This window comes from Heloderma suspectum, chromosome 9 (assembly GCF_057233095.1).
Source record: "Heloderma suspectum isolate Gila_16-S chromosome 9, 16-S_ref, whole genome shotgun sequence".
Classification (NCBI taxonomy): Eukaryota; Metazoa; Chordata; class Lepidosauria; order Squamata; family Helodermatidae; genus Heloderma; species Heloderma suspectum.
The window spans coordinates 3,444,523-3,470,704 of NC_139466.1; the positions used below are offsets into that span (position 1 = coordinate 3,444,523).

The 26,182-nt window shown below is 47.8% G+C and overlaps 1 protein-coding gene across 3 annotated transcripts in view; it reads left to right on the plus strand.

Annotated features, from left to right (window-relative positions):
• The first annotated feature begins 14,264 nt into the window (after positions 1–14,264).
• PLS3 (plastin 3) overlaps positions 14,265–26,182 on the plus strand; it is a 73,137-nt gene continuing 61,219 nt past the window's right edge. For all 3 annotated transcript variants that reach the window (XM_084813547.1, XM_084813550.1, XM_084813548.1), the window contains exon 1: positions 14,265–14,422. The gene's annotated coding sequence lies outside the window, so the exon portion shown is untranslated. The remainder of the gene's footprint in view (positions 14,423–26,182) is intronic.

Here is a 26,182-nt window from a genome sequence, read left to right on the forward strand (position 1 = left end):
AGTGGAGGGGAAGCAATGTCACGTTTTAGCTTGGAGAGTGACTTTGCAGATTTAGAAAAAGGAGAACACTGAAGGTGGGTGTGGGATGCAGGCAGGGAGATGCAGGGGCTACCATTTATTTCTCATTCATATTTATATTCGGTATTGAGGCTGCTTAAAATTAGTCAGTACTAAAACATACTTGGTTAAAAGACAGCAGAATAGGCCAAAACTGTAGCAATACAATTAACAACAAAACACAGCTGTTTTCAACATGCAGGTCCTATTCCATCCCCCCAACCCCACAGGCTTTTAAAAAGGTGGCTTGCAGTAACTCTTAATATTTAGGTTTGGTCCCTAGCCTCGTTAGACTGATGGCCCTGAGGATGAGTTCCTTGCCAGATATTTCCTTGACACCATGATCATGCTGGAGTTTGTGGGCAGCTTGGCTGGGAGGCACAGTGAGCATCAGCTGCGTCCACCACCTGTTCCTCTCCATCCCATCCTTCCCCCTTGGTGCTTTTGGGCTGAGGTTTCATGTTCCCAAGACAGGTGCCAGCCAGGCAGCTTGTCCCTCTCAGCAACTGGAGGGCATGTGTGCAAATTCAGCAGCTGCCAGAAGGACTAAATATATCTGCCTTGCAAGAGGTTTTGGTCTCAGGATGATGAAACATAAAAGATCGTTTCCAAGATCTAAGGACCACTAGACAAATTTGACCGGATCTGGGCTTGCTTCTTCAAATACTATGAATTGTGTTAGCTAGGTGAAGGCAAGCAATAAGATGAACACAGGAAGGAAGTATGTGTGTGTGTTGGGGAAGAGGGTAAACAGGGGAATAATTTGTTTGGGAGAAGAAAGCAAATTGTTCAAGTGGTCGCAACTGTTGCAATGTGCTGCCTATAAATAAAAAACAAATAAAATACACGTCATTCATAAAAGAGGGAGAAACAACTCAGATCTGTTAAATCCCTCAGGACCATCTCTTTGTTGCAGACTATGGGGAAGGAAGATTACCTGACTGACATCTAATCTTCCTGAAGTAACAAAATGTTGTTGTTGTTGTTGTTGTTCAGTCGTTCAGTTGTGTCCGACTCTTCGTGACCCCATGGACCATAGCACGCCAGGCCTTCCTGTCCTGCGCTCTCTCCCGGAGTGTGCTCAAGTCCATATTCATTGCAACAGTGATGCTATCTAGCCATCTCATCCTCTGCCATCCCCTTCTCCTTTTGCCTTCAGTCTTTCCCAGCATCAGGGTCTTTTCCAGAGAGTTTTCCCTTCGCATTAGGTGGCCAAAATATTTCAGCTTCAGCTTCAGTATCTGTCCTTCCAATGAGCACTCAGGGTTGATTTCCTTAAGGATTGACTGATTGGACCTCCTTGCAGTCCAGGGGACTCGTAACAGTCTTCTCCAGCACCACACTTCGAAAGCATCAATTCTTCGGCGCTCAGCCTTCCTAATAGTCCAGCTCTCACAGCCATACATTACTACTGGGAAAACCATAGCTTTGATTACACGGACCTTTGTCGGCAAGGTGATGTCTCTGCTTCTTACTATGCTGTCTAGGTTTGCCATAGCTTTCCTCCCAAGGAGCAAGCGTCTTTTAATTTCATGGCTACAGTCACCGTCTGCGGTGATCTTGGAGCCCAAGAAAGTAAAATCTGTCACTGCTTCCATTTCTTCCCCTTCTATATGCCAGGAAGTGATGGGGACAGAGGCCATGATCTTCGTTTTTTTAATGTTGAGTTTCAAACCAGCTTTTGCACTCTCCTCCTTCACCCTCAACAAGAGGCTCTTTAGATCTTCTTCACTTTCTGCCATTAGGGTGGTATCATCTGCGTATCGGAGGTTATTGATAATTCTCCCAGCAATCCTAATTCCAACCTGTGAGTCATCCAACCCGGCATTTCTCATGATGTACTCTGCATATAAGTTAAATAAGCAGGGCGACAATATGAAGCCTTGTCGTACTCCTTTCCCAATTTTGAACCACTCAGTTGTTCCATGTCTGGTTCTTACTGTTGCTTCTTGACCCTCGTACAAGTTTCTCAGGAGGCAGGTAAGGTGGTCTGGTTCTCCCATCACTTTCAGAATTTGCCAAAGTTTGTTGTGATCCACACAATCAAAGGCTTTAGCATAGTCAATGAAGAAGAAATAGATGTTTTTCTGGAATTCTCCTGCTTCCTCCATGATCCAACGAATGTTGGCGATTTGATCTCTAGTTCCTCTGCCTCTTCGGAACCCAGCTTGTACTTCCGGTAGTTCTCGGTTCGCATACTGCTGAAGCCTAGCTTGTAGGATTTTGAGCATCACCTTGCTGGCATGTAAAATGAGCGCAATTGTGCGGTAGTTTGAACACTCTTTGGCGTTGCCCTTCTTTGGAATTGGAATGTAAACTGACCTTTTCCAGTCTTGTGGCCACTGTTGAGTGTTCCACATTTGTTGGCATATTGAGTGCAGCACTTTAACAGCATCATCTTTTAGGATTTTAAATAGCTCGGCTGGAATACTGTCATCTCCGCTAGCTTTGTTGTTACTAATGCTTCCTAAGGCCCACTTGACTTCACTCTCTAGGATGTCCGGCTCAAGTTCAGGGACTGCACTATCATGGCTATCAGGGACATTAAGATCTTTCCTGTATAGTTCTTCTGTGTATTCTTGCCACCTCTTCTTAATCTCATCTGCTTCTGTTAGGTCCCTGCCTTCTTTGTCCTTTGTCATGCCCGTCTTTGCACAAAACGTTCTCCGATTTTCTTGAAGAGATCTCTAGTCTTTCCCATTCTGTTGTTTTCCTCGATTTCTTTGCATTGTTCATTTAAGAAGGCTTTCTTGTCTCTCCTTGCTATTCTCTGGAACTCTGCATTCAGTTGGATATATCTTCCCCTTTCTCCCTTGCTTTTCGCTTCCTTTCTTTCCTCAGCTACTTGTAAAGCCTCATCAGACAGCCACTTGGCTTTCTTGCATTTCTTTTTCTTTGGGATGGATTTCGTTGCTGCCTCCTGAACAATGTTACGGACCTCCGTCCATAGTTCCTCAGGCACTCTGTCTATCAGGTCTAATCCCTGAAATCTATTCCTCACCTCCACTGTATATTCATAAGGGATATGATGCAGGTCATACCTGAATGGTTTAGTGGTTTTCCCTATGTTCTTCAATTTAAGCCGAAATTTTGCAACAAGAAGCTCATGATCTGAGCCACAGTCAGCTCCAGGTCTTGTTTTTACTGACTGTATGGAGCGTCTCCATCTTTGGCTGCAAAGGACATAATCAATCTGATTTCGATATTGACCATCTGGTGATGTCCATGTGTAGAGTCGCCTCTTGTGCTGTTGGAAAAGAGTGTTTGCTATGATCAGCGTGTTCTCTTGGCAAAACTCTATTAGCCTTTGTCCTGCTTCATTTTGTACACCAAGGCCATGCTTGCCTGTTATCCCGGTGATTTCTTGACTTCCTACTTTAGCATTCCAGTCCCCTATGATGAAGAGGACATCTTTTTTTGGTGTTAGTTTTAGAAGGTGCTGTAGGTCTTCATAGAACTGATCAACCTCAGCTTCTTTGGCCTCAGTGGTTGGGGCATAGAAACAACAAAATGCCTGGTTCCAATTATATGGACACCTTTGGAGATTTTATTAAACATTGTTTGTGGAGGCATTTGTTTCAACCATTTTATATCATAGCACAGACAAGTGTCTCTCTGTGTTCATTTTTTAAAAAACTGCTTTGTACCCATTGACTGTTAGACAGGAAGGAAGCCAGTCACACTTGAGCTGAAAATAACATTTGCATTGAGGTCTGTATGTCCCAAGTAGATTTGAATCACCCAACCCACAGCCGGCTATGACAGCCTCTGGGATTCTATATGCTTTGCAGATCTAAATCTTGTGTGGCGGATAACTTCCCCCTACAGAAAGTAGAGGAAGGAACTAGAGGATCGGCTATCCTTGACTTGATCCTAACCAACAGAGATGACTTAGTGGATAAAGTAGCAGTTACAGGAATTCTGGGGGAAAGCGACCATGTTGTACTTGCGTTCTTGGTTCTAAGGGAAGCAAAAGCTGAGTGTAGTCAAACACGTACCCTGGATTTTAGGAACGCTGATTTTAATAAACTCAGAACAATGATCAGTAAGGTCCCATGGCAAGTGACGCTAACGGGAAAAGGAGTCCAAGATGGGTGGGAGCTTTTAAAAAAGGAAATTCTCAAGGCACAATCACAAACCATTCCAACAAGAAGAAATGGTGGAAGACAACAGAAGAAGCCAATGTGGCTTCACAAAAAGCTTAGGGATGACCTGAAAACAAAAAAGGATACATATAGGAAGTGGAAAGAAGGCCAAGTAACAAAGGAAGAGTACAGGCAGATAGCACAGAATTGCAGGGATGGCGTCAGGAAGGCTACAGCTGAGAACGAGCTGAGGTTAACGAGGGATGCTAAAAACAACAAAAAGGCTTTCTTCAGCTACATGCATAGTAAAAGGCAGAGGAAATAAATGGTTGTTCAGCTATTAAATAAGGATGGTGAAATGATAACAGATGACAAAAAAAAGGCAGAGGTGCTCAATTCCTACTTTGGCTCAGTCTTCTCCCAAAAGAGGGTCTATGACCCCTCTGGCAAAGGCGAAGTACAGGCTGAAGGGGCAGGATTGCAGCTTGAGATCGATAGGCATATGGTCAAGGAACACCTAATTACTTTGAATGAGTTCAAATCTCCAGGGCCAGATGAACTGCACCCTAGAGTAATAAAGGCACTGGCAGAAGAACTCTCAGAACCGCTGTCTATTCTCTTTGAGAAATCATGGAGGACGGGGGGAAGTGCCAGATGACTGGAGGAGGGCTAATGTTGTCCCTATCTTCATAAAGGGTAAAAAGGAGGAACCTGGGAACTACAGACCAGTCAGTCTGACATCAATCCCGGGGAAAATTCTGGAGCAGATGATAAAGCAATGCATCTGGAAGCACCTTGAAAACAATGCCGTGATTACTCGAAGCCAACATGGATTTGTCAAAAACAACTCCTGCCAGACAAATCTGATCTCATTTTTTGATCAAGTAACCTCCCTTGTAGACCATGGGAATGCTGTAGACATCATATACCTTGACTTCAGCAAAGCTTTCGACAAAGTGCCCCATGATATCCTGATGAGCAAACTAGCTCAAAGTAGGCTAGATGAAACAATGATCAAGTGGATCCACAGTTGGCTACAGAATTGGACTCAAAGAGTGCTTATCAATGGGACCTTCTCAAGCTGGGGAGAGGTAATGAGTGGGGTACCGCAGGGCTCAGGCCTGGGCCCAGTGCTCTTCAACATTTTTATTAATGACTTGGAGGAGGAGGTGCAGGGAATGCCGATCAAATTTGCAGATGTCACCAAATTGGGCGGGATAGCTAATACTTTGGAAGACAGAAACAACATTCAAAGTGATCTGGATAGACTGGAGCGCTGGGCAGAAAACAACAGAATGACATTTAGTAGGGATAAATGCCAAGTTCTGCACCTAGGAAAAAGAAACCAAATCTACAGTTACAAGATGGGGGATACATGGCTCAACAACACTACAAGCGAGAAGGATCTTGGAATTGTTGTCGATCACAAGCTGAATATGAGCCAACAATGTGATGTGGCTGCAAAAAAGGCAAATGCTCTTTTGGGCGGCATTAATAGAAGCATCGCTTCCAAATCCCGGGAAGTACTAGTTCCCCTCTACTCAGCACTGGTTAGGCCTCATCTGGAGTACTGTGTCCAGTTCTGGGCACCACACTTTAAGAAGGATGCAGACAAACTGGAGAGGGTTCAGAGGAGGGCAACAAAAATGATCAGGGGACTGGAAACAAAGCCCTATGAGGACAGACTGAAAGAACGGGTCCTGTTTAGCCTTGAGAAGAGAAGACTGAGGGGAGATATGATAGCGCTCTTCAAGTCCTTGAAAGGTTGTCACAGAGAGGAAGGCCAGGATCTCTTCTTGATCATCCCAGAGTGCAGGACACGGAATAATGGGCTCAAGTGACAGGAAGCCAGATTCTGGCTGAACATCAGGAAAAACTTCCTGACTGTTAGAGCAATATGACAATGGAACCAGTTACCTAGGGAGGCGGTGGGCTCTCCCAGACTGGAGGCATTGAAGACGAGGCTGGACAGCCACCTGTCAGGGATGCTCTGACTTGGATTCCGGCATTGAGCAGGGGGTTGGACTCGATGGCCTTGTAGGCCCCTTCCAGCCCTACTATTCTATGATTCTATGAAATCATTTCCCCCATTTTACATTCTTTTAAATATTGTACATTCTTTCAAATACATTCAAAATACATTCCATTTTACATGGTTTTGAATATTTTCTTTTAGAAAAGCAACTAACAACAGCACAGCCCTGCTGGGTGGGACAGGATTTGATTGCTCCTCAGTTCTGGTATACCAGCAGAGCACAACAGGGTGCTCCGTAAAGACTGATGTTGCTGCGGGTGGCGTGGGCGTAGGGTTGTTAGCCCATGAGAGGCTACGAAGGCCCCATTGTGGGTCTCTCTTTTGTCTCCTGCTGTGGGGCAGTGCTGGCTCCAGGATCTGGGGGCTCTTGGGCAAGACACTCTCCCTGGGCCCCCTCCCTCAGTGAGCCTAACGTCTCACCATCATGGTCCCCAGCTGCTCTCGCTCCTCCTCCTCTGTCCCATCATTGCTCCCACTTGCTTGCTTGACAGGCAGGCAGCCAGGAGGCCGCAGCATCTGCTCCTCCTCCGTCTCACCACCACCGTTGTCTGGGCCAGAACAAGAGGCAGGCGAAGAAGCAGGCTGCAGTGGGGAAGGGGAAGAGGAGGAGCCCCTCCAGGGGGCCCTTCTCAGTGGGGCCCTGCTGGGATGTGGGCCCTTGGCAGGTGCCCAACTACGCCCACCCTTGATGCCATGACGTCAGCTGTTCTGTAGAATGAGAGGCCGGGCTTCTAATCCCTCTGCCCATCCGAAATGGCTCTCACCATCAGGACACTCAAAAAGTGAGCTCTGTCTGGCAGAGGCTACCCATGCGTCTCCTAGGGCAGCCTTTCCCAACCTTGGGTTCCCAGATGTCGTTGGGCTACAGCGCCCATTGCCCCTGTCCATCGGGAGTTGAGGTACAAGGTCGGGAAAGGGTCGGGTTGGGCTGAAGCCCGAGTCTCTTCTTTCTCGTTGCTCTGCTCTTTCCTGCTGAACTACTGGGCAGCTCGCAGCGTTGCCTCCTGTGAGCCCGCTGCTGTACCTTCTGCTCTTCCTTATCCTCGTGGCTTTGCAAAAAGCTCGCTCCCTTCACCCGGACACCCACACGAATGTGCTGTGTGCCGTTTTATTGGCACTGAGTAGGCGGAGGCAGCAGTGCTCCAGCGGGACTCACGCTGTCCTCCTGGGAGGCTTTGGCTTCTGCACGCCTGCTTCCTGACCATTGGGCCATTCCAGGCCTCGAACAGGCATGCCGGCACGCTGCTTTTGTCTGTTCCCAGGAACAGGCCTGTGCTTTGGGGGGGAGGGTCTACACTGGGTGGGGCGGTGTCACTGTGTCTTTCCAGCTGCTGCAGCCTCTTGACTGCTGCCTCCTAATGTGTGGGCATCACCAGCGGGCAACAATGTGATTGACGGCAGGGTTGCCAGGTGCACTGCAGGTGAGGTTGTCAGTGTTTCTGCTGCATTAATACCAGATGCTTAATTTGCTTTCTTCATTGCTCTGGGGAGCACATAGGTTGTTGTTGTTCAGTCGTTCAGTCGTGTCCAACTCTTCGTGACCCCATGGACCATAGCACGCCAGGCCTTCCTGTCCTGCGCTCTCTCCCGGAGCGTGCTCAAGTTCATATTCATTGCATCGGTGATGCTATCTAGCCATCTCATCCTCTGCCGTCCCCTTCTCCTTTGGCCTTCAGTCTTTCCCAGCATCAGGGTCTTTTCCAGGGAGTTTTCTCTTCGCATTAGGTGGCCAAAATATTGGAGCTTCAGCTTCATTATCTGTCCTTCCAATGAGCACTCAGGGTTGATTTCCTTTAGGATTGACTGATTGGACCTCCTTGCAGTCCAGGGGACTCGTAAGAGTCTTCTCCAGCACCACACTTCGAAAGCATCAATTCTTCGGCGCTCAGCCTTCCTTATAGTCCAGCTCTCACAGCCATACATTACTACTGGGAAAACCATAGCTTTGATTAGACGGACCTTTGTCGGCAAGGTGATGTCTCTGCTTCTTACTATGCTGTCTAGGTTGGCCATAGCTTTCCTCCCAAGGAGCAAGCGTCTTTTAATTTCATGGCTACAGTCACCGTCTGTGGTGATCTTGGAGCCCAAGAAAGTAAAATCTGTCACTGCTTCCATTTCTTCCCCTTCTATATGCCAGGAAGTGATGGGGACAGATGCCATGATCTTAGTTTTTTTAATGTTGAGTTTCAAACCAGCTTTTGCACTCTTCTCTTTCACCCTCAACAAGAGGCTCTTGAGATCCTCTTCGCTTTCTGCCATTAGGGTGGTATCGTCTGCATATCGGAGGTTGTTGATAATTCTCCCAGCAATCTTAATTCCGACCTCTGATTCATCCAACCTGGCATTTCTCATGATGTACTCTGCATATAAGTTAAATAAGCAGGGTGACAATATGCAGCCTTGTCGTACTCCTTTCCCAATTTTGAACCAATCGGTTGTTCCATGTCTGGTTCTTACTGTTGCTTCTTGACCCTCGTACAGGTTTCTCAGGAGACAGGTAAGGTGGTCTGGTACTCCCATCACTTTCAGAATTTGCCACAGTTTGTTGTGATCCACACAATCAAAGGCTTTAGCGTAGTCAATGAAGCAGAAATAGACGTTTTTCTGGAATTCTCTTGCTTTCTCCATGATGCAGCGAATGTTGGCGATTTGATCTCTAGTTCCTCTGCCTCTTCGAAACCCAGCTTGTACTTCCGGTAGTTCTCGGTTCGCATACTGCTGAAGCCTAGCTTGTAGGATTTTGAGCATCACCTTGCTGGCATGTGAAATGAGCGCAATTGTGCGGTAGTTTGAACACTCTTTGGCGTTGCCCTTCTTTGGAATTGGAATGTAAACTGACCTTTTCCAGTCTTGTGGCCACTGTTGAGTGTTCCAGATTTGTTGGCACATTGAATGCAGCACTTTAACAGCATCATCTTTTAGGATTTTAAATAGCTCGGCTGGAATACTGTCATCTCCGCTAGCTTTGTTGTTACTAATGCTTCCTAAGGCCCACTTGACTTCACTCTCGAGGATGTCCGGCTCAAGTTCAGGGACTGCACTATCATGGCTATCAGGGACATGAAGATCTTTCCTGTATAGTTCTTCTGTGTATTCTTTCCACCTCTTCTTAATCTCATCTGCTTCTGTTAGGTCCCTGCCTTCTTTGTCCTTTATCATGCCCGTCTTTGCACAAAACGTTCCCTTGAGATCTCCAATTTTCTTGAAGAGATCTCTAGTCTTTCCCATTCTGTTGTTTTCCTCGATTTCTTTGCATTGTTCATTTAAGAAGGCCTTCTTGTCTCTCCTTGCTATTCTCTGGAACTCTGCATTCAGTTGGGTATATCTTCCCCTTTCTCCCTTGCTTTTCGCTTCCCTTCTTTCGTGAGCTACTTGTAAAGCCTCATCAGACAGCCACTTGGCTTTCTTGCATTTCTTTTTCTTTGGGATGGATTTCGTTGCTGCCTCCTGAACAATGTTACGGACCTCCGTCCATAGTTCCTCAGGCACTCCGTCTATCAGGTCTAATCCCTGAAATCTATTCCTCACCTCCACTGTATATTCATCAGGGATATGATTTAGGTCATACCTGAACGGTTTACTGGTTTTCCCGACGTTCTTCAATTTAAGCCGAAATTTTGCAAGAAGCAGCTCATGATCTGAGCCACAGTCAGCTCCAGGTCTTGTTTTTACTGACAGTATGGAGCTTCTCCATCTTTGGCTGCAAAGGACATAATCAATCTGATTTCGATATTGACCATCTGGTGACGTCCATGTGTAGAGTCGCCTCTTGTGCTGTTGGAAAAGAGTGTTTGCTATGATCAGCGTGTTCTCTTGGCAAAACTCTTATTAGCTTTTGTCCTGCTTCATTTTGTACACCAAGGCCATGCCTGCCTGTTATCCCGGTGATTTCTTGACTTCCTACTTTAGCATTCCAATCCCCTATGATGAAGAGGACATCTTTTTTTGGTGTTAGTTCTAGAAGGTGTTGTAGGTCTTCATAGAACCGATCAACCTCAGCTTCTTCAGCCTCAGTGGTTGGGGCATAGACTTGAATTACTGTGATGTTGAATGGTTTGCCTTGGATTCGTACTGAGATCATTCTATCATTTTTAAGATTGTACCCCAGTACTGCTTTTCCCACCCTTTTGTTGACTATGAGTGCTACTCCATTTCTTCTAAGGGATTCTTGCCCACAATAGTAGATATGATGGTCACCTGAATTAAATTCGCCCATGCCTGTCCATTTGAGTTCGCTGATTCCCAAGATGTCAATGTTCAATCTTGCCATCTCATGTTTGACCACCTCCAGCTTACCTTGATTCAGTGATCTGACATTCCAGGTTCCTAAACAATATTGTTCTTTACAGCATCGGATTTTCTTTTCAGCACCAGACACATCCACAGCTGAGTGTCCTTTCGGCTTTGGCCCAGCCGCTTCACTCTTTCTGGCGCTACTTGGAAATACCTTCTGCTCTTCCCCCGTAGTATATTGGACACCTTCCGACCTGAGGGTCTCATCTTCCGGCGTCATATCTTTTAGCCTTGTGATACGTTCCATGGGGTTTTCTTGGCAAGAATACTGGAGTGGGTTGCCATTTCCTTCTCCAGTGGACCACATTTTGTCAGAACTCTCTGCCATGACCTGTCCGTCTTGGGTGGCCCTGCACGGCATAGCTTATGGCTTCACTGAGTTACGCAAGCCCCTTCGCCACAACAAGGCAGTGATCCATGAAGGGGAGCACATAGGTACATGACTACATTATGCCAACGTTAATCTTGGCACACCAGCTGTCTGGCGTAGTGGGACTATAGGATCAGGAGACTACCCCCACCCCACCCCGTTTTTCAACAGAGGGTTAAGAACATAAGAAAAGCCCTGCTGGATCAGACCAAGGATTCACCTTGTTCAGCATTCTGTTCACACAGTGGCTAACCAGCTGCCCGTGGGAAACCCACAAGCAGGACATGAGTGCAACAGCACCCTCCCGCCCATGTTCCCCAGCAACTGGTGGCCATAGGCACTCTGCCTCTGATATTGGAGTTAGCATATAGTCATCAGGACTAGTAGCCATCAAGAGCTTTATCCTCCATGAATTTGTCCAACCTGCTTTATCATCCACGAATTTGTCCAATCCAATTTGTCCCTTGCATTTCTTCTTTTGATAATGCAGGATTCCATCCCTCAGAAACAAAATCTATTCTGCAGTGGAAGCCAGAGTGGAACCAGAATGAATAGTATGCTAGATGTCTCCATGCAGAAGGAACAAACCGTGATATCTATGGATTTAGTATTTTTTCTTATGGATCAGCATGACTTACTTTGTTTTATCTATGGATGAGTAGCACACAGGCTCAGATAATACAGGTAGCAGGTAGAGGAGTGAGCTGCTACTTCTCTCTCTGTCTCTGTGTGTTTTAGTTGCCCCCCTTCAGCCCACTTTGGCAACACCTACGCTGGGACACTTCTTCTTAGGTGACTTTCAGATAAATGCTGTCTTTGTGACTTGCCACTCAGAGACAACCCAGGTTTGCTGCTCTGCTGCTGGATAAGGAAACAGGACACCATGAAAGTGTTCTCACATTAAACCTTGAGAGTGTAGGTGACACTAGGTTTAGGGCTGGCCCTACCATTAGGCAGAGTGAGGCAGTCACCTCAGGCAGCAGATGATGGATGGTGTGGATGAGGTAGTGGCAGCAGCCAACTAGCACTTCAGCTCTGTCGGAACACATCCTCTGTGGTCCACGTGGGCTGCCTTGTGCCCTATAAGCTGCCTGCTGCCCTCAGGGGAGGTGAACAGTGCTGAAGTAAGAGTCAACTGTCAATCCAGTCAGCTCAGCTTCTGTATGCAGAATGGAGGGCTTTGTGTATCTTGTCCTTTGCCCCAGGCAGCAAAATGTCTCGGGCCAGCCTTGACAAGGCTGGAAAGAAAGTGCCTTAGGAAGGCTTCTTCATTAAAATTAAATAAATATATAAATCAGCTTCTTTAAGAAACAGGAAGTGAGAGCAATAATTTGCAAAACAACAATGGGACAATTAACAAATGGAGAAAGTTCTAAGGGGGGGGGGTTATGTTGAAAATTCAGCAAGAGTCCAGAGCAAAGGCTTGCATTTCCTAGCATTGAAACAGCAATATTTTGTTGATAAGAAGAGGCAATTCCAATTCCTTCCTCAAGCACCAACCAGGCAACTATTTTGATGTGTACTTGCTATCACAAAGATTTGCTATAGTTAACAAGGGCGACAATTCAGACACTGTTATGTGACACGGTGAAGCCACATTGGTTTAAATGGGGAAGATTTAAAACGATTAGAACATTTTAAAAGAACAGATTTTGAGCTTAATAAACCGTGGCTGGTCACTCAAGAAAGGCCTCTCGAAATAACAATGTCTTCAGGAGGCGCTGAAAGCAGCACACAATGTTGGTGCCTGCCTGACCTCCAAAGGCACGGAGTTCCACAGGAAGGGGGCCACCACACTGAAGGCTCTTTTCCTGGTGGGCTCCAGCCGGGCCATGGGTGCATGTGGAACCACCAGAGACGTGCCCTCTGATGACCTCAGTGACTGGGCAGGTTGGTGAAGAAGAAAGCGCTCTCTCAGGTATCCTGCGAATGCGGAGCCAGCGCAGCTCCCTCAGCAAAGGAGTTGCATGCTGAAAAGGGGCAGCTCCTGGCAACAGCTGAGCTGCTGCACTCTGCACTAGCTCCAGCTTCCAGGCCAGCTTCAAGGGCAGCCCCACATAGAGCGCATTGCAGCCTTGAGGTTACTAATGCCTGTACCACTCTGGCCAAGCTATCCCTGTCCAGCAACTTGGGCCTCCAGCAATAATGATGGATCTAGGAGTACCCTCAGACTATGAACCTGATATTTCAGAAAGAGTACAACCCCGTCCAGAACAGGCAATGAGCCTATCTCCCGGACCCAGGAACCACTCACCCACAGGGCTTCTGCCTTGCCGGGATTCATCTTCAGTTTAATGGCCTGCATCCAGCCCATTACTAAGTTTAGGCACTGATCCAGGACTTGCACAGCCTCTCCTGTCTACAGCCGAAACCCCCCATTACTGGGAAGGGGGAGTTCAAAAGAAGGAAGGTAGGACTCTTAAGGAGGCAAAAGGTCCTTAAGGGGTTGCTCAAGGGGTCCAGGCCATAAGCAGAACCTTGCAGCATGAAAGCACAACTAAAAACACAACAGAATAAAAACAGCATGCAACCCAACAGACCTGTTTACACTCCAAAGTCCTACTTGAATAAAAATGTCTCTACTTCCCAGAAGGACAGCAGAGAGGGAGCAAACTGAGCCTCCCTTGGCAGGGCATTCCACAGCCTGGGAGCAGCCACCAAGAAGGCCCTGTCTCATGTCACCACCAAATGCGCAGTCTCGAAAGAAAGGCCTTTAAGGCTGCAGTCCTATGCACTTTTAGAAAGAAAAGTAGTCCTGGGTGTAGTAGGGCTTTTTTCTTTCTAAACATGCATAGGATTGCACCTTAACTCGTAAATTTTGTTCAACCCTCATTCATATCTGGGATGTCTTTACCTTCCAAGTATGGGACTGTATGAAGAGCGGTGGGGAAAACCTGGAGGGGAGGAAAAGGCGTTAGGGAGGAAGAGGCTGAGGAGACCTTCACAGTTTGCACTGTACTGCGTGGAAAAGTGGAACAACCCCCTCCGCGCAGCAGTTAATAAGAAAAAGCAGCATCCAGCGTACAGTCGCGTGTGAATCTCTCCCCAGCGCTTTGGACATTTCAGAAGCTGGTCTCGAGGGAGCACAACTGCTGCCCAAATGGGGATAATGGGATTCGCAATCCACACGCACCCAGAAGCACCAGGGTGGGAAAGGCGAAGCAGCCCCGCGCTGAGGAAAGGGGGGCTCAAACCTTCCTGGCCTTGCTCGCCGGCGTGCTCGGATTTGAGCGGGGCGGGGCCGGCCTCAGCTCCCTCCGGAGTCGAGCCAGGTCCTGAGCGGAGCCCTAAAGACCTGGGCGGGCCAGGCGCTCCAAACCCCGCCTCAAGCGCGTGACTGGCTCCGCCGTCGCCAAATCGCCTCCCTCTCCGCCCTCGACGCGCGGGGGCTCGAGCCAATCCCGGCCGGGCGGCGGCGGGGCGTGAGGGGAAGGGGGGCGCGGCTCGCGCGGAGCTGCCGAGAGGCTCCCAGGCGAGCGAGGCGGGGCGGCGTCCGGCGGGCGAGGAGCGCAGCGCGCGGTGCCAGCCGGAGAGGAGCGCGCCGGAGGGGCAGCAGCGCGAGGGCGGAGCGCACCAGCCGCGGTGAGTGGCGCGCGCGCGCGAGAGAGAGAGAGAGAGGGGCGGGGGCCGCGGCGGGGGCGGCTGGCTGCTCCGGCGCGCGAACTTCTCCGCCGGCCGCCTCTCCGCCCGGCGCGCAGCGCAGTGCGCGCGCCTGGGCGCGGAGGCTGCGCCCGGCTCCCTCGGGGCGAGCTGCGCGCCGGGGCCGCTGGCCAGGAGGCCGGCGTGGGCAGCCGCGCCTGCAGCCAGGCCGGCGGGGGGATGCCTGCCTTCGGCCACGCCAGCCCGCCGGGGAGGCGCGCGGAAGCGGCCCAGAGCCCTTCGAGGGGAGGGGCGCCTGCGAGTCCGCCGGCTGGCGCGGACCCCCGCGCCCCGCCGTGCCCGGGAGCCGCGAGGGGCCACCCGAGGGGCTCTCGGGGCTTTGGGGGACGTTGGGCTCCGCCGCCCCGTGGAGAAATGCTTCGGCTTCCCGGAAGGGCCGGCGGGGGTAGAGCAGCCTTCCCCAGCCGGGGGCTCTCCAGAGGGTCGGAATCGCAACTCCCAGCGTGGGGCGCCTGGGAGTTGGAGGGCACCAGGCTGGGGGGGTTCGGCTTAAATTGAAGAACGTCGGGAAAACCACTAAACCGTTCAGGTATGACCTCAGTCATATCCCTGATGAATATACAGTGGAGGTGAGGAATAGATTTCAGGGATTAGACCTGATAGACGGAGTGCCCGAGGAACTATGGACGGAGGTCCGTAACATTGTTCAGGAGGCAGCAACGAAATCCGTCCCAAAGAAAAAGAAATGCAAGAAAGCCAAGTGGCTGTCTGAGGAGGCTTTACAAGTAGCTGAGGAAAGAAGGGAAGCGAAAAGCAAGGCAGAAAGGGGAAGATATCTCCAACTGAATGCAGAGTTCCAGAGAATAGCAAGGAGAGACAAGAAGGCCTTCTTAAATGAACAATGCAAAGAAATCGAGGAAAACAACAGAATGGGAAAGACTAGAGATCTCTTCAAGAAAATTGGAGATCTCAAGGGAACGTTTTGTGCAAAGACGGGCATGATAAAGGACAAAGAAGGCAGGGACCTAACAGAAGCAGATGAGATTAAGAAGAGGTGGAAAGAATACACAGAAGAACTATACAGGAAAGATCTGAATGTCCCTGATAGCCATGATAATGCGGTCACTGAACTTGAGCCGGACATCCTAGAGAGTGAAGTCAAGTGGGCCTTAGGAAGCATTAGTAACAACAAAGCTAGCGGAGATGACAGTATTCCAGCCGAGCTATTTAAAATCCTAAAAGATGATGCTGTTAAAGTGCTGCATTCAATATGACAACATATTTGGAACACTCAACAATGGCCGCAAGACTGGAAAAGGTCAGTTTACATTCCAATTCCAAAGAAGGGCAACGCCAAAGAGTGTTCAAACTACCGCACAATTGCGCTCATTTCACATGCCAGCAAGGTGATGCTCAAAATCCTACAAGCTAGGCTTCAGCAGTATGCGAACCGAGAACTACCGGAAGTACAAGCTGGGTTTCGAAGAGGCAGAGGAACTAGAGATCAAATCGCCAACATTCGCTGCATCATGGAGAAAGCAAGAGAATTCCAGAAAAACGTCTATTTCTGCTTCATTGACTACGCTAAAGCCTTTGATTGTGTGGATCACAACAAACTGTGGCAAATTCTTAAAGTGATGGGAGTACCAGACCACCTTACCTGTCTCCTGAGAAACCTGTACGAGGGTCAAGAAGCAACAGTAAGAACCACACATGGAACAACCGAGTGGTTCAAAATTGGGAAAGGAGTACGACAAGGCTGCATATTGTCACCCTGCTTATTTAACTTATATGCAGAGTACATCATGAGAAATGCCGGGTTGGATGAATCAGAGGTCGGAATTAAGATTGCTGGGAGAATTATCAATAACCTCCGATATGCAGACGATACCACCCTAATGGCAGAAAGCGAAGAGGATCTCAAGAGCCTCTTGTTGAGGGTGAAAGAGGAGAGTGCAAAAGCTGGTTTGAAACTCAACATTAAAAAAACTAAGATCATGTCATCTGGCCCCATCACTTCCTGGCATATAGAAGGGGAAGAAATGGAAGCAGTGACAGATTTTATTTTCTTGGGCTCCAAGATCACCGCAGATGGTGACTGTAGCCATGAAATTAAAAGACGTTTGCTCCTTGGGAGGAAAGCTATGGCCAACCTAGACAGCATAGTAAGAAGCAGAGACATCACCTTGCCGACAAAGGTCCGTCTAATCAAAGCTATGGTTTTCCCAGTAGTAATGTATGGCTGTGAGAGCTGGACTATAAGGAAGGCTGAGCGCCGAAGAATTGATGCTTTCGAAGTGTGGTGCTGGAGAAGACTCTTACGAGTCCCCTGGACTGCAAGGAGGTCCAATCAGTCCATCCTAAAGGAAATCAACCCTGAGTGCTCATTGGAAGGACAGATAATGAAGCTGAAGCTGAAATATTTTGGCCACCTAATGCGAAGAGAAAACTCCCTGGAAAAGACCCTGATGCTGGGAAAGACTGAAGGCCAAAGGAGAAGGGGACGGCAGAGGATGAGATGGCTAGATAGCATCACGGATGCAATGAATATGAACTTGAGCACGCTCCGGGAGAGAGCGCAGGACAGGAAGGCCTGGCGTGCTATGGTCCATGGGGTCACGAAGAGTCGGACACGACTGAACGACTGAACAACAACAAGGCTGGGGAGGACTGGGGCAGGGAGAGGCACGCAGCAGCAGGCATGGCCGCTCTCTGAGCTGGCTTCGAGAGAGAATTGGAGAACTTTACGGAGCGGTCGATCCGTGGCCATCAGGCTATAGGAAGCTCTGCGTTCAGGGTCGGTCTACCTCCTACTTTGGGATCTTTGTGCCCTGCTTCTGTGCTTCCTGGGGGCACCTGGTGGGCCGCTGCAGGAAACAGGATGCCCGGCCCAGATGGGCCCTTGCTCTGCTCCAGCAGGGTGCTGCCTATAATTCCTTCCATTTCTGATGTTCATGTTGTGAGTGTCGATATTTATGTAGCTGAAAGCAGTCTCACCCGTGCAGAAGTGAGAGGTATCAGCAGGCTTGGGGGATCCCCAGTGTTTACAGAAGTATAAAAAAAAATCAGAAAAAAACCTAAGGTGATGGTGGGGAACCCAAAGCAGCCGTATGACCGAGTATTCCTAGTGGCCACGGAATGCTAACTGACTGTGGTGTTGGGTGGGGACAGCACTCGCCGCCTCTTTGCAAAAGGGGCCCTTCCTTCGTGCATTACTGAACTTGCCCTGCAGAGATGTAAAGCGCAACCCACATGGCAATTGTCCTGCAGGCCTGCAGCTTTTTCTTAGTACAGTCGTTGGGCTGAGAAAGTGGCCCATCACAGCTTCTCAGCGCACATCTACGCAACAGAAAACCCGTGTGGGCAGTTGCTGCCCCATCTGTTTCCACTTGGTTTGCGTGTTCGTTCTTGAATGTAGGAAACAGCCCTAGTCGTGGAAGTTTGTGTGGGCTGATGGAGAGATGGTATTAATATGATTTGTGTCATTCTTTTAAGTGCACATCTGCAGTGTGCATTTGTGCCACTTTAGCTGTCATAAGCCGTCAGGTAGAGAGCTGCATGTGCAGCGCTTTAAAGTGCCAGGGCCCAAGCTGTCTCTCTCTCCCCCTGTGCAGCCTAGTCCTCAGCCCCACCCTGTGTTAAACACAAAGCACTGGTGGAACTGGCTGCACATCTCCCTCTTGCAATAACCCTGTCAAGCTTACATGAGAGGAGATGGAGAGAGAAAGACGGAGAGAAACCCTGGCGCTACCATAACACCACACAGTCAGCCCCTCCAGTGCTTCCCAGAGGTCAGTTACTCCTCATCCCACGTGAGTGGAAAGTTACCAAGCTGATCTCCCCTCTGGGCCTATGCAGGTGATGGTTCTGCCTTCCCAGTCTGCTTGGTTCCACCACCATGAAAGTGCAAGGCAAAGGGTAGATGCTGACTATAAAATTCTGTATTTAATGTGCATGAAGCAGTTGGCACTGGTTGAAAGTGGGCATGCAGAATCCCACCAGTGACTTGCTGTATATAACGTGTGTCTGTCAGCAATTGCCTGAGCAGTGTTCAGAGTGGTGGGTGTACATTTCAGACCTTTTGAATGACTGGGCCCTGTGACTCACTGCCTTTCCTGTGTTAACAATTCTGTGTGACACATTCCAAAACACTTATTCTTCTTGCACCCACCTCAACTGCATGAGGCTCAAGGTTACCCCTGAGGAGGGACTGGATGGGGAAACATCCTCCAGCCAGCCTGTGCTTCTCAGAGTCCTGCCAGCTTCCCCCTCCTTCATTCTCAGAGCTCTGCAGCGGTGTCTTGACTGCTGGGCAGGGACTGATCGGGGCAGCTCCACCTCTCCCTACTCAGCTTTAGCAGAGCAGCTCCGAGTTAAACATTGTGCATGAGCAAGCCTGGTTTGACTCATCAGCCCATGCAACGCTCCCCATGGCTCAACATTCCCACATGCCACACCCCTCTTGAACAAAAGGCCCTGCTCCTGAGCAGGCATGCATGCCACCCAGCAAAAGGGAAGTGCTTCTTCTTTATTTGACTCATCAGTCAGTATCTATTGAGAGGGGAAGACCCACCTGTGTGTACACTTCGTATTATTTATTTAAAGCATTGTGCGATCCATAACACACAAGATGGTCCTTTCCTGCAGGACTGAAATCTCAAAGGCACAACACAAATGGAAAATGGGGGGAGAGAGAGGAGGGGGAAAAGCAAACTTGGTCACCAGGTCTGAAAGTTACACATTAAACAAGCAATGGGTGGTATGGATAGGTGGCTCTCAGAGCGTCTCAGTTGGCCTTGAAGCAGCAACTCCCGAAGAGGGAGGAGTGGGGGAAGTATGTTCCATCAGGAGCTGCTGCTTCAACGTGCCCAGAATTCCCTGGCCTGATCCAGCATGGTTCATTCTTGTCCTTCCATCAGGAAAGGCTACCCCCTGGCCATTCCTAATGGACAGCGGGTGATGATGGGGAAACATTAGTGCTTCACTGAAACTAATCCACAAAATCATAGCAGGGCAGATGGGGGGGAGGCTGTGGACTTAATTGAAAAGGTTTGGTGACTGGGAGGTTCCCCATTCCTGCTATAATGTCTCCTCTAAAATTGCTTTACGCTGTCCTCCTTTTCTGTCATGCTCCTGCCCCAGCATCTGATTTTTAAATTTTTTTTTTAATAGACTTACATCCTGCCTTTAAGGAACTCAAGGTGTCCACAACCTGTGAATTAAAAACACCCACATCAATGGTTTTATGCAGATAAAAAAAGACACAGACAACTGCACACAAGAACTGTACACAACTGTACACAAGAAAAAATGCAAAACCAAGGGGGGGGGGAGAAACCCCAGTTAGGCAATACCTCATATTTTTAAAGACTAACCAAAATTGCACAATCTTTGCAGCATTTTGGTTGATCCTAATAAAGGTACTATCCAACTTTGGAGTTAGGATTTTTTAAATGCAGAGTTTGTAGCACAGTTTCTGAAGTTCCAGAAAGGAGTGGGGAGAAGGAAGCTAATCGAACCCTTTCACCACCACTAATGGGAGTGTGTGTGTATATTCTTCCTCATAAATAAGCTCTCCTCAGCTTGAGTCAGCAGGGCAGACAGACTTCGGGAAGAAGGCTAGCTCCTTTGAAGATGTGTGCCCCAGAAATCCCTTCTGTGCCCTGTTCCCCTCAAGGCCTAAATGCATGTGTCTCTTATTAATTCAAAGTTCTCCTTGTTTTAATTTGAGAAGCTCTTGCCCTGGTGTGCTTTGTCTCAACTTCTTGCTCAACTGTCAGGATTTACTTCTGCTAACTTTCTGCCATGGGGCCCCATTTGGAGATACTGCACTGCTACGGTGCCCGGATAAATCTTCCTTGAATGGGTTGATTCATTAAGATCTCAGTTTGCAACTGGTCTCCTGCACTGGACTCCGCCGGCAGTGACTCCAGTAGATACTTGCTTTGTTGAGCCACTGCTGCAAGATGAGGGCATTATTCCAGTCTGCAGAAAAGGGGGAAGAGCTCCTGGGCAGCTGCAGGAAGGGAGACGAATGTAGTGATGACCCTTCTGATTTCCTCCAGCGCCCCAAAGGCATAATTGATGCATTGAGAAGTGTGGCCATGCTTTGTTATTGGAGAACAGATGTGACCACACCCTGGTTCCAGGAGGGCTGTGCCATTAGCATTCTGGGAGAATGAAGATACATCTGTACATTAGACTATATTGCAGACTGGCGTCTCTCTTTCTCCCCCCGCCTTCTTAAGAAGCATTTGAAAGCCTCTGGCTTTCCTGTCAAATGTGGGGACTGGCACAGTTTCAGAGATGTTACATACGCTTAAGGTTAGAGGCTGAGCATCCACCTTTGAAGGTGGCTGAGATGGGATGAGTTCATTCCTGAAAATGAGCTGGTGGGCCCATATTAAAACGTGAAATTTTAATTTAAACATTCCCTTCAGCCAGGGTGGAAGTCCTCTGGGAAATGCATTATATGTGGCTTGGAACATCTATTCTTTATCTCCACCCCCCCCCCCACCGAATCACTGATACATCCCCAAGCAAATGCCACTGAGTTACAAGAGCAAACTGCTGTTAATATATTGCATAATCCCAGTGGAATGTGGGTGTACAACCCAAACGGCTTCCTGTTTTTGCTCATTTCTGCAGATAAAAGTCTGTTACATATAACAGACGTCTAGGATATTAACTTCTTGAAGGCAACTGTATTTAGGAGAACCAGATCCCATATATAAAGGAAATAAAAATATGTTTTTGAAAAGGATAATTGGAATATCATAATATGCATGGAATGGCCACAGAGATCACTGTGTAGATCTTGGGGCCGCATTATTCAGCTTACATAAACTTAAAATTGAAATAGAGAGACTTTGCCCCAAGGGAGATATGAGGGTAGCAACTCAGGCCAGTAAGTGAAATCTAGGGGTTGCAGTTGTGAGTTTTTCTAAGGACTTATCTGTTTTCCTCCCTGTACTCCGTGCTCTGTGCATCCAGTGGGGAATGCTGGGAGTTGTAGGACTTCTTTCTGTCTAAACGTGATAGGATTGTCGCTTTAACCTACAAATTAATGTTGGTGGTACTGCACCCAGTATTTCTTAGGTATAAAGGATAGAGGAGAATTTCTGCTTTGAAGCATTGGTCCGTCCCCACTCTGGGGCGTTGATGAATGATTGTGAATAGTAAGGTACATAACCCCCATGGTTGATTACTGAAAGATTGCTTGGGAACCCCCATGTATGAAGGGTGAGAGACAAATAAATTGTGTGAATTATGGAGTCTCAGGCAAGTCTGGCTGTAGTATGTTGATCATGAAGACTGATTGGGCCTTGGGAGCATCTGTTCAATGAGGAAAAATGAAAAGCATTTGGGGCATTTTAGTTGAGAGAAAAAAGACAGCCAATGGGTAGATGGGGAGGGGAAATATTTTAAAACTGTGCTTCCAGTTGTTTAATTGCAGCTGTGGTGGTTCGCTGCCTTTTTGCTTTTCTAACAGTGGAGGAGGATGCCAGAGTGTAATGACTAATCCTCTTGAGGAACCGATGTCCCCCATATAGCACCAGTTCTGGCCAGCTTGCATGGGCTGCCTGTATGTTTCCAAGCCTGATTCAAGGTGCTAGTTTTGACCTATAAAACCTTACATGGCTCAGGACTGCAATACCTGGCAGACTATACTATGTTCATCATCTTAGGCACTCCTCCAGGTGCTTCTTCTGCAACAAGGGATAGGGCCTTCTTGATGGTGGCCCCCCGATTTTGAATCTCCCCAGTGAAGCCCACCTGACTCCAACACTGTCATTTTCTCAGTGCCAGGTTAAGACCTTCCTCTACTCTCAGGCATTTGGCAGCATATGATAAGGTTTTTAATCAGGTCCTGGGATTTCTTATTTGTTAAAATTGGGGGGGTAGCCACAAATGCAGGGCGGCTGAAGCGTGGAGGGGATGATCCCCTCCATGCTTCTCCCGCCCTGCATTGGATAGGCTGTTGGCTTCGAGTTCGGAGGTGGCTGCCCTTTTTGGTTGCGCCCTTAAAGACTGTTTGGTCAAAAGATGGTACAGAAGTAGAATACACAAACAAAACCTGTGAAGTATAAAAATACTTTAAAGTACTCTATGGCCTTTAAAAACAACAACTTTTTGTTATAGATTAAGATGGTGTTTTCCCCTCTAGCAGGAGTACATTGCTGTGCAATCCTATGTATGTCTACTGCTCAGTAAGTCCCACTGAGTTAAATGGGATTTAGGACATGATCCTGTTGCATGTTCAGACAGAAAAAAGTCCTACAACTCCCAGCGTTCCCCAGCCAGCCATGGAAATCTCCTTTACCAGAATTTCTTGTGACTTGTTATGAAAAGTAAACTGAGTTCGGTGGTTAGGATTTCCTGTGTGTTGTGCCTAGTTAAGCAAGTGTTGCAAAAATTGTCCATACAGCTTCTCATTCTTTCTTGGTAAAAGTGTATGTGGGATATTGGAGGCTGATAGAAACGCATTTAAGAGTGAAAGCTTATTCCCATCTTGTTGGTGTTTTAAGAGGGCCTGTGGAAAACTTACCATGCATGTCCATTTCAGAGTATTTTTAAAGCTTGTATGTAGGTGTCATCAAACTCCTTGATAGTAGTTTATCCATTGTCATTAGCAGACCATTTATTATTATCTTAATTTAAAGTATTGCTTTAATATTTCTACTGAAATATTCAGCCTTGGTATTTATTTATTTTTTTAGTCTCTCTGTTGGGATGACTTTGTATTTTGTTAGGTTCCCTTTAGTTCCAGAGCAACACATGCACCCACATCCCAAAACTATACCAAGAACCCAATTTGCATGTAACACTCAGTTCCTGGGTTAAACAACCTAGGAATTGGCATGGCTGCACGGGAGCGGGCCATTGCTGGTTGTTTAGGGGCTAAACAACCCAGAGTTCCTGAGTATGGACATCATGAACAATCCAGGAACGAGGCGTTCCTGGTTTGTTTTGGAAAGTGGAAGTGGTGAGCGGGGCCAGTGTGCTTGTTTGCTCCAGCGCAGCCACACCAATTCCTGGGTTGTTTAACCCAGGAATTGGGCATTATGTGCAGACTCGGTTCAAGCCAGGTCAAAGCATCCTCCCAGCCCTGCAGGTGGATGTGATTCAAAGTACATCCCAGGGTAGCTTAAGACAAAGAGCAGTCAAATTGGCCATTAGTGCCAGCTGTCCTCTCGAGGAGACCTAAAGCGTAATTTCCTTCACTTTGCATAATGCAGCAGCCTGACCTCCGCTTGACACCACAACCTGCTTGTTTTCCTTTCTTTTTTTCCTGTCGCAATCATTTTGTATTCTTAGTTGCACCTGACATCCCACCTGGGTCAATGTGGCAGCACCACAGCAGTGGCTGTTTCCTCTCCTGTTCTGTGTCTTGAACTGGAATTGTGACGAAGGCAGCTGCCAGGCAGTGTGCCGAATGTGTAGATGTGCAGAGCTTTCCTTTGATATGCTTTACTGTTGATTCAACTGAGCGGTTAATTTTCTTTGTAGGAGCTCATAAGAAAGGAGGTTATGCTACATTTCTCTCAACCTCCCTTCCTGTCACCTCTGACAAGAACAGTCTGCTAAAGCAAGTAGCTGTAGCCACTGTCAGAAACGGGTGGAAAACGTTAACGTTTCAGGAAGCTGTATGGACTAAGGAAAGTAAGGGCTGCAAGCTAGCGGACCTCTGCTGTGGTACAGTACCTAGAGAACAGGTGGGCAGAGCCAGGGGCAAAAGACATGCCCTTTGAGTTAAAGAATTCTAAGCCAAGGAATTATTCACTCCTAGACCTAACTCACTCACGGGGTGGTTTTGGGCAAGCCACTACCTCAGCCTAACCAACCTTGCAGGCTTGTGCTGAGGCCAACATGCTTCTTTTATGGTGTAGCACAAATTAAACCAAGTATTTTGTTTTGCATCTTCCCAGTGTCTGCTTATTTCAGTGGGATATGCAGTGGGACAGCTGCCGTGAACAAGATTTGCAATAGCAGGCATTGTTTGGTGGATTTTCAAGCAGGTTTTTTTGCACAGGGCACCTGTCCAAATGAACCTTCTCAGGTTCTGAATTTCTTAACAGCATCATGGGATGATGCTCATTAGGCAAAGCAGCTGCCCAACCATATGCTTTATAAATCCTTAACTCCATAGGGTAGGATGGTTAACTTGTTGACTTAATGATGTATCAGAAGTTCTCTTCCCACCCACCCTTTTTCAGCAAATGTTCAAAAAAGTTCTCCTCCCGCTCCCCTCAACAAATGTTGCAAACAGCTGCGTCATGATATACATGTGTTGTTACTGTTTTGACACACGCTACACAGTAGCATATGCTGACTTGCGTTCTTTCTATGCCATCTTGGCAGTGACATTCATAAATGATTGACTTGGAAGGCGTGATGCTCTAAATTAAAACCCAAATGCCTCAGAACTCCAGCATCACAAGTGCACAAAAAGAAAATGCCATTTTCATTCATCTTGGGACTTGAAAAGAAGGTAGGAAGTGCTGACCTCTGCCTAGCAAGTGCCTAAATGGGTGCTCTATGCATGGGAAGTAGTATATTTTACTTGCTTCTGGGGATCAAAGCTTAATTCAGATGTGATTGCCAGGAGTAATTCAGTTGTCAATCAAGAATTGTTCCACTCACCTGCTTAAGATAAAAAAAAAAATTCTGGAACAGTGAACTCTGAAACAACAAGCCATGTGCTCATGCCTTTTTGACGCTTCCTAGATTTGACCACTGTCATACATTCTAAGTTCAGGTGACATTAAAGACTTTTTAGAAACGGCTGTAGATGTAACAGCCCAGCTGGTGATGGGATCGGGTCTAAGAGCTTGCTATATCAGTTCTCCAAGGTCCTGATTAACTTATAGGGCATCATTCAGAGATTTCTCCATCAACCCTGAACATCTCACATAGGTTCACATGGATAGCCAGCCAGTAAGAATTTGTATCTTTTGGTGGACTTTTGAAAAGCCTAGGCACTATCTACTAGGCATGTCTTCTGTGCAAAATACATTGAAATGAAATGGAATTTTTTTCATTGTCATGCTTTTCATTGTCTGTTTTGGCTTCCTGATAGTATTTCTTGCTTTGCTAAGTATAAATGGTGAGGTCATTTAGGGACGCATTCCTGGTGGCTTCTCCCCAGCTTAAGAACTCCTGGACGGGCCATCCAAATGCCAGTCCTGAGTAACTGTCAGGGTGGAAACTGAGCCGATAGAATCCCAGAGCAGTTCTGATTCTGAAGAGGATCAGCAATCCGTGGGAGAGGAGCCAGCTCATCCCTCATGGGCACAGCAGCTGGCAGAGATTCCTCCTGCCGGCATTCCTGAGATAGATAGTGATCCTAGCAGTGAGAAAGTGCGGGAACGGGGCTTGCTAGACGCTCGACGCAGGGAGCAGGGAGCGACGAGCGATGGAGGGCGCGGAAAGGAGGCGTAGCGCCCGTTTGGTGCGCAAGCAACAGCCGCCTCCCGCGGACCCAAGGGAAAGAGGGAGGATCTCTCCCTAGCCCATAAGTTCAGGGTCTGCAAGTAACTCTCCTTCAAATGCCTACTCGGAGCATAGGCCACTCTGCTGTTCCTTGCTTAGTCGCTGATGATTAGCATCTGAAAGAGTCATTAAGTTGTAAAAGGATTAAAGCCTTGAAAAGAATCCTTTCATCTGTGTCTTGAGTTGGCTATTGGAGTCTACTGAAAGAGGCTGCTAGGGCGCCTCCTGACAGTAACTTTCCAAGGAGTT